Here is an 8,562-nt window from a genome sequence, read left to right as displayed (position 1 = left end):
CATGTTCAGAGTCAATATGAATTGTATGCTAATAAGAGTTGATCTTATATATACATATTTTTCTTGCAACTCAGTAGGCCTTCCCTATGCCAACATTAGTCTTTGAAAATGTAATTGACTAGTGCCAAGAGATATCACTAATGAAGATCTAGTAGACCTAAGATCTCCTTGCAACCTATCAATTTCTTGTTGACTCTCTTGGGTAAAGATATTAACATTGCATAGTTTATTATACAGAGAATAAATGTTCGCCAAAAATTTCTTCACACTATCCATTTTAGTTGATAAATCAACTTGTCTTAGTTCTATAGCACTAGATATCTTATCCATGACTTTAGTGTGAAATTTATTCTTAGAACATTCCAATAACTTTACAGTTGTCTCTATATCATCATCTTTAATCTTATCAACTATATGTACAAGTTTCTCTAAGATAGGCTTATTGGACAATGAGTCTAAAATATCAAAAGAATCAATGAAAATATCATTTATTTCATGTAAAACCTATTTTTAGGTGTACTCTCTTTTGAGATTCTCTTTCTTTGATTTCCTCCATAGGGCCTCCTAGAGTATCTCCATCTCTTCCAATGTGATTTTTTTTGGATTAAACTATGGTAGAATAATCAACTTGTCTAAACTTACATCCTCTAGTGATGTAGCTTCAACACTCTTTGGTGTGCTAGTACTCGGCTTTGATATCTGCAATGGTGTGGAATGAGTACTTTGTGTCAGAAGAGTCTAGCTATTGGGAAGAGTTGAAATTATTGGAAAAGTGACCAGTATCTGAATTGATACTTGCTCCTCAGTCTCAATAGTCATATTATCCTCTTCTATTGTATCATCCTCTTTCTAATTTTCAACATGCTTTGGTGAGGTGGGTATAGGACTGGCTTCCTTACCCTTATTCTCTTCATTTCCTTCCTTACCAATTACCACAAGTGTTGGTATACGTAAGCTTTATAGACTAGGAAGTGATATAGCTAATGCATCTTCTTCTTTCTCTTTCATCTCAATGACAAATGTTGCTATTGCAGATTGTGCTTTGTTAAGCTCATCTTTCCTCTCCAAAACCTTATCATGTCATATTTTTTCTTCATTTGACTCTTTCTTATTTTCCTCTACAATAGGTGGGAGTGTAATAGATGTGTCTTTCTTTTGAGTCATAGTGGATGCAATCCTAACCTTTTGAGATTCATCAATCCTTGCCAATATAGGATTAATGCATGGAATTGTTGTGTTAATGGATTCTTGTTGCAATTTCTTAATATCATCATCACTAAGTGGATTTACATTATATGTTTGTAATGCCCCGCCAAGGGATCCAAAAGAATTAACCTAAAGTTTCACTAAGTTTGCTAAACATTTTTTTTTTTAAAGTAAGAAAATATGACATACACATCAAACAAGTAGTAGCGGAAGCAATAACATGTAATCATCGACAAACATACATTGCAAGTTACATTTCTTAAAGATCCCAAGACGTGGAGTCACGTTTAAATTTAATTAATTCTAAGTCTAACAACTAACACATACATATAAAAGAATAATCAGAAACTCCAATGTCCATAATATACATTTGTTCTGAATGCTCCTTGGCAAATTAATTTCGGAATGCTCATTCATCCACTGTACATGTCACAGGGTATGAAAGGCTTAAAAGAATATACATATGTAAAGATCAAGATACAACATCCTCAAATCCATGATACAAAGTACAGTAAAATATATGAAAATTATTCACCATACATGATACATCCATACATCCATAATGATAAAGCATCTATCATAAAATCTAACCATCCATCATACTAATCCAAGAACATAGTGTAGGTAAATGCCAATCACGAAATTTCCAGCCACGGTGACCACGGAACGGATCTCATTGGTAAGAGTAAAAGCACTACCACCCGACCGCGTGGAACCTAAATGGTCCACTCCCACCGCGCTGAGGAGATAGTCTCAAGTCCCAAATAGGATAACAAAACCTATAATCATAAATATTCTCTAAGTCCAAGAAATCCTATAAGTATGCTAACTCAAGGGTTCCTAAAAAGATCGACATCTATATCCCAGAGGTACCACAAGACACGTAGGAAACCTAACATGCAAGCGGGAAAGTGTCATCGCAAAAGTCATGTAGAAGTTACCCGAGCAATCCCTTAGGAATCCCGGGTCCCTACTGATCCTGCGGCCACTAGTATCCTCTCGTACTGACGAGGCATACTATGGTATGCAAGGTCGTAACCAAGCGTCCTCTCTACCCCATCCTAGTCTGTACTAGCACTCATGGCATGGGAGAGAACATACAATTATCTTGTTAGGTTCATTTTCTCTCATTTAGTGTAAATGTTTTCACTTATTAAAAATGACTTACAATGGGTTTCTCAAGGCAGCCTCTTAGGGCTCCGACCCCCATTGCAAGCCACTTCCCGACTCTACACATAGATAACCTACCCTAGCTCATGAACTCATAAATCAAAGAATCATAATAAAACCATCTCAGTCCTATGCAAGCAACTGAAAATATCATAAAAAGATAATCCACAAAATATATCAGTTCTTCATGAGCAACAGATAACATCAAATAGTAATCAAGTAATCACGACAGTTCTCTATCAGCAACTGAAGGTATCAATGATAAGTCACAAAATCCAATGGTTCTCTAATGAGCAACCAGAAAGTAATACAAGTATAACTGATCGAGACTCAGAAATGGTTATCAAATATAACTGATCGAGACTCAAAAATGGTTAAGTTAGGTATTCTCAAATACATACATCTCAGCTTCACACAAGGAACTGGAAAGCAATCACAAACAGTAAACACAATCATGTCATAGAGCACTTCATCACATTACCATGGTCAGGTTAAGAAAGATCGAGACCAAATCATCAAGACATCACATTCACAAAACCCCGAGCCTCTGGTAACAACCTGAACTGGTCAACGCTAAACCAACCCCAAAACATTCAAAGTACAAAGTCAACATCAAAGTCTCAGAGATTGGATCTGAAAGTATATTATTTAAATTAAGGTAAGGTTTGTGTTTTAGTTCAATGTCGAATTCAAGTAACAAAGTTTTCACAACTACCCTTTTTCGAATAACCCAGTTCTATAATAATTTACATTAAATCAATATCCAAATTTATAATTTAGTCAAATAACATTCCTTATTAATTAACTTAATTAAACTAATTTTAATTAAATTAATCAATATTTATTAGATCTAATTAATTATTTTAATCCAACTAATAATTGTTAATTTATTAATATTTAAACAAAATTATTAATAAATTACAATTTACAACTATAAGAATGCAATTAATATTTATTTATTAAATATTAAAAAAAATTAATATATTATAAAAAATTAAATATATTATAATTTTTATTATTTAAAATTTTTAATTAAATAAAATTCATTTTTTTAATAATTAAAAAAAATTTTAAAAAATGAATTCCCAAACGTTTATAGCCCGTCGGCTTTGGCCGCAGGCCTGCGGTCGCAGGGCCTGCGGCGGCAGGTACTCTGTACCTGCCGTCGCAGTACCTGCGACGTAGGTACTGTCGGCCTGCGCCGACAGTGGGGGCGGGTACGGGGTAATTCCCTCCCCCCCACTTTAATAAATTTAAATATATATATATATTTTTTTATTATTTATATATATTTTTAATATGAATTTATTTTATTCGAAATAAAATAAGTTTTTATTAAAAATTAATTTTGTTTAATTTTTAATACAAAACAATTTCTTCCAAAGGATAATTATGTAAAATATATATATATATATATTTATATATATTTATTTATTTATTTTTTTATTTTATTTTTTTTTTTTTATCTAGAACTTTTCAATATCATTAAAACAAAACCCTTATCAAATTAGATCTTAATTTCTAAATCAAGAAAACAAGGGTTCTAATTAATTCATCCAGTCTCCATGGATACAGAAATTATTGACGAATAATTAATAGCTTCACAAGATTGAAAGCTTAAAACTTTTATCACAGAGAATACAGATCTTCAAACCCCAGACATGAAGAAGGCAGGAAGGGATAATTGCATATTTAATGGATAAAAAACACAAGACCCTACCTGATCCTGATGCTATTATGCAACCTCCAGAAAACTGTATGCGAATTCGCTCCTCTCAATATCCTTCCCCTTCAAGACTTTCTTCATATCAGCCTTCTGAAATTTGCTTCCAAAAATTGTCTTCCTCTAAAATTTCTCGTCCAAATTCCTCTCCTCCAAAAATGAACCCCCAAAGTTGTGATAAGCAAATTCTCCTCAATTCGGGGCACTAATTGTGCGTTTACCCGAGAAGACTCTTTGCACAACTCAGTTAACTCAAATTAACTTTTATTATCTTTTCTAATTCTTTTGCATTCAACTTTCATGCACAATCAGTTGAATTATTAAATAACTCTATTTAAAATTTCACTTGACTTCAATTCTTAATTAATTTATTATTTTAAATCTTATGTGCACTATTTAAGAAATTAAAAATAACATTATTAATTTTTATAATTTAATCTTTTAATTTAATTCTTATATTTAACTCATGATTAGATCATGCGATCTAGAATTCTTAATAAATTTATATCTTTCAACTTTTTAATTTATTTTAGAACTTAATTGATAACATATTTAATTAATTTAAATAACAATAATATTTAGCATTTATTTAAAAATGAACTCCAAATATATTATTATTAAATTAAATAAATATTATCCTGTTCTAAATATATCTTAAACTTTAATTTCCAACTTTAATTCTTTTATTTAATTAATTAATTAATTAATTAAATATAAAGATATCATAATTATTCCTTATTAAATTAAATCATTAATTTGTCTTTTTAATTAGACTTGATTAATAGAAAATACACCAAGGACTTAAAAAGCAACATACGAAAACCCATCATAGAAAAATACATACCAAATCAAACAGAAGGGTTATAATCACCAAATTACATCATTTGATGCATTCGGAGGGTACTTAACTCAGATACTTGTCCTAATTATCAATTAGGACAATTGGCTAAAGGGTTTAGGATTTGGACTTAAGAGTTTATCTCCCCTCTCTTACCATTGAGATAGTGCGATAGGGTACGCTCATCCTGACAATTCAGGGAAGTCGATACCCGGTACCTGCAACCTGCATAAAATCCACGCATGTACAAACACAATATTCTATCCTAAACAGGGAATGGCAGGAAGTGGTGCATCGTGTAGATCCCGACTAGCAGGTGACTACGACTCCCTTCCTTAACCATATCAGAAACACCATACATAAATAAAACAACACGCACACCATACACATGCAGTATGGGGTAAGTATCCATAAGAAACACATGGAATAATGAACCATTTAACTAATTATCATCGATAACTGAAACCATTGAATAATCATCATACATGCATGAAATATAGAGTACCAAGTAATCTCATCATATAATAAACTGAGTGTGAACATCCTCTGATAATCTCTAAATTAATGATACTACTCATCAAACATAAATTGGCCTAAAAGAGTTTGGCAAACATATCATAAATGTAGCTCGAAAAATGTAAACTAGGGGCAGGCACTACATCCACCCCCCCTAGACTTAGGCTTACTCCTGGAAGCCTATAAACAAATAGGGATATAAATCCCGTAATCTAGATGCATCCTCCCATGTAGCTGAAGAGTCATCAGTAGGGTCCCATTGGACCCTTACCTGCTCTATGGTTCGACCCTTGAGGGTCAACTCCCGCTGCTCTAGAATACGTATTGGCTCCAAAGCCAGCTGCCCGTCCTCTACCTGTAAAGCATTCCAATCAAGAATATGTACAACATCAGGAATATACTGTCTAAGTACTGATACATGGAAAACATCGTGAATGCGAGCAAGGCTGGGCGGTAAAGCAAGACGATAGGCAACTGGACCAATCCTCTCAAGAATATCGAATGGTCCCACAAAGCGAGGTGCTAGCTTCGAGCCCTTTCCATAACGGATTGGACTCTTCCGCGGACGCACTCTCAAGAAAACCTTCTCTCCCATAGCAAACTACTTATCTGACCTATGAGCATCAGCATACTTCTTCTGCCTATCCTGTGCCGTTGTCAAGTGCTCTTGGATACGCACCACCTGTTGCTCCATGTCACGAAGCATCTCTGGGCCCAACAGGATGCGATCCTCAAGGCTATCCCAACTCAAAGGTGTACGACAAGGGCGTCCATATAAGGCTTGGAAAGGTGCCATGCCAATAGAACTGTGATACCCGTTGTTGTAAGCAAATTCCACTAGGTAGAGATAGTCCTCCCAATGAGTCTGCCTATCCATCACGTACATCCTCAACATATCCTCGAGAACCTGATTCACTCTCTCTGTCTGCCCATCTGTCTCTGGGTGATATGCTGAACTAAAGTTCAACTGCGCTCCAAGATCATGCTGTAGTGATGTCCAAAATGCGGAAGTGAAAACATGATCCCTATCCGAAATGATCTTTCGGGGAATACCATGTAGTCTCACAATGTCACGCATGAAGACATTAGCCACTGAAGCTGCAGTGTAGGAAGACCTAATTGGTGCAAAATGTGCCACCTTGGTCAACCGATCAACGGTGACCATGATAGCATCATGACGACGAAGAGTCATAGGTAATCCTACTATGAAATCCATAGAGATAATGTCCCACTTCCATGAAGGAACGAGATTCGGTTGCAAAAGTCCTGCCGGATGCTGGTGTTCTGCCTTGACTCTCTGACACTCAAGACATCTAGCCACAAAATCAGCAATGTCGCGCTTCATCTCGGACCAATAGAATAAACATCGCAAATCTGCATGCATCTTCTTGACACCTGGATGTGCCGAGTAAGTTGCACGATGGGCCTCTGATAGGATCAATATGCGAAGCTCATCCAGTAGTAGCACATAGATCCTTCCTGAAAGTCTCAAAAGGCCATCTGACTCTAGGACATAGCCTGAAAACTTACCCTCCAAGGATCTCCCTGAATTGATCTCACTGTACACCTCCAGATACCATGAATCCGTGGGGAGTGCCTGAAGTATCTGACATCTCAAATCGACACTAAGAGTCATAGATGATATCACATGTTTCCTGCGACTCAAAGCATCAGCTACGACATTCTCCTTCCCCTGGATATACTTCACCTCAAAGTCATACTCGCACAAAAACTCCATCCAACGCCTTTGCCTAGCATTCAAATTAGGCTGCTTGAATATGTACTGAAGACTACGATGATCGCTATGTAGTTCAAATCTGTGTCCCAACAAGAAATGTCTCCATCTCACTAAGGCATGAACTACTGCTGCTAACTCAAGGTCATGTGTAGGATAATTCAACTCATGATCCTTGAGTTTGCATGACTCATATGTAATCACTCGACCATTCTGCATTAGAACTGCTCCAATACCCTCGAGGGAAGCATCTGTGCACACCATGAACTCACCTTTTGGATCAGGTACAGCTAAGATCGGTGCACTGGTCAGAAGCTCTTTGAGTTTCTGAAATGCTTCTACACACTTTTCTGTCCAAAGAAACTTCTTTCCTTTCCTCTGAAGGGAGGTAATAGGGTGTGCTATTCTGGAGAAGTTTTGAACAAATCTGCGATAATACCCAGCTAGACCCATGAAACTACGAATCTCCGACACAGTAGTGGGTGCAGGCCAATCTACTATTGCCTAGATCTTCGCAGGGTCTACAGAGATACCTTCGCCTGAAATAACGTGTCCCAAATATTGTATCTCTGATTGAAAGAAATCACACTTTTCCGCATTGGCATAAAGTTGATTATCTCTCAAGCACTGCAAAACTAAACTCAAATGTTCCTCATGTTCCTTTTGGGACTTAGAATATATCAGAATATCATCGAGGAACACAAGAACAAATCTATCAAGATAGGAACGGAACACCCCATTCATTAAGCACATGAAAACTGATGGAGCATTCGTCAGCCCAAAGGGTACCACTGTGAACTCATAATGCCCGTAGCGAGTTCGAAAGGCGGTCTTATGAATATCAGCCTCCTTGATGCGAAGTTGATGGTATCCTGACTTAAGATCAATCTTAGAGAACACTGTAGCTCCCTTGATCTGATCAAATAAATCATCAATCCTTGGTAAAGGATACCTGTTCTTTATTGTCACCTTATTCAGCTGTCTGTAATCGATGCAAAGGTGCAAAGAACCATCCTTCTTCTTCACAAAGAGCACTGGAGCTCCCCATGCTGATACACTAGGTCAAATACTACCCTTGGCCAAAAGTTCCTCTAACTGCAAACGCAACTCACTTAGCTCCTGAGTGGTCATACGGTAAGGAGCTCTAGAAATAGGTTCCGCTCCTGGAGTGAGCTCAATGCTAAAATCAATGTCTCTCTTTGGAGGCATGCCTGGAATCTCACTCGGGAAGACATCAACGTACTCCTGTAAAATAGGGTGATCTAGGGTCTTCCTCGTAGATTCTTCCTCATCAAGCTCATTTACCGAAATGGCAAATACCTGACACCCCTTACGAAAGCTTCGCTTAAGTTGCATAGCAGAGATCATTCGTAG

Source organism: Cupressus sempervirens, chromosome 1, assembly GCF_028749045.1.
Source record: "Cupressus sempervirens isolate cs-2001-9-10 chromosome 1, ASM2874904v1, whole genome shotgun sequence".
NCBI classification, from domain to species: Eukaryota; Viridiplantae; Streptophyta; class Pinopsida; order Cupressales; family Cupressaceae; genus Cupressus; species Cupressus sempervirens.
Note: the sequence above shows the minus strand (reverse complement) of the source record.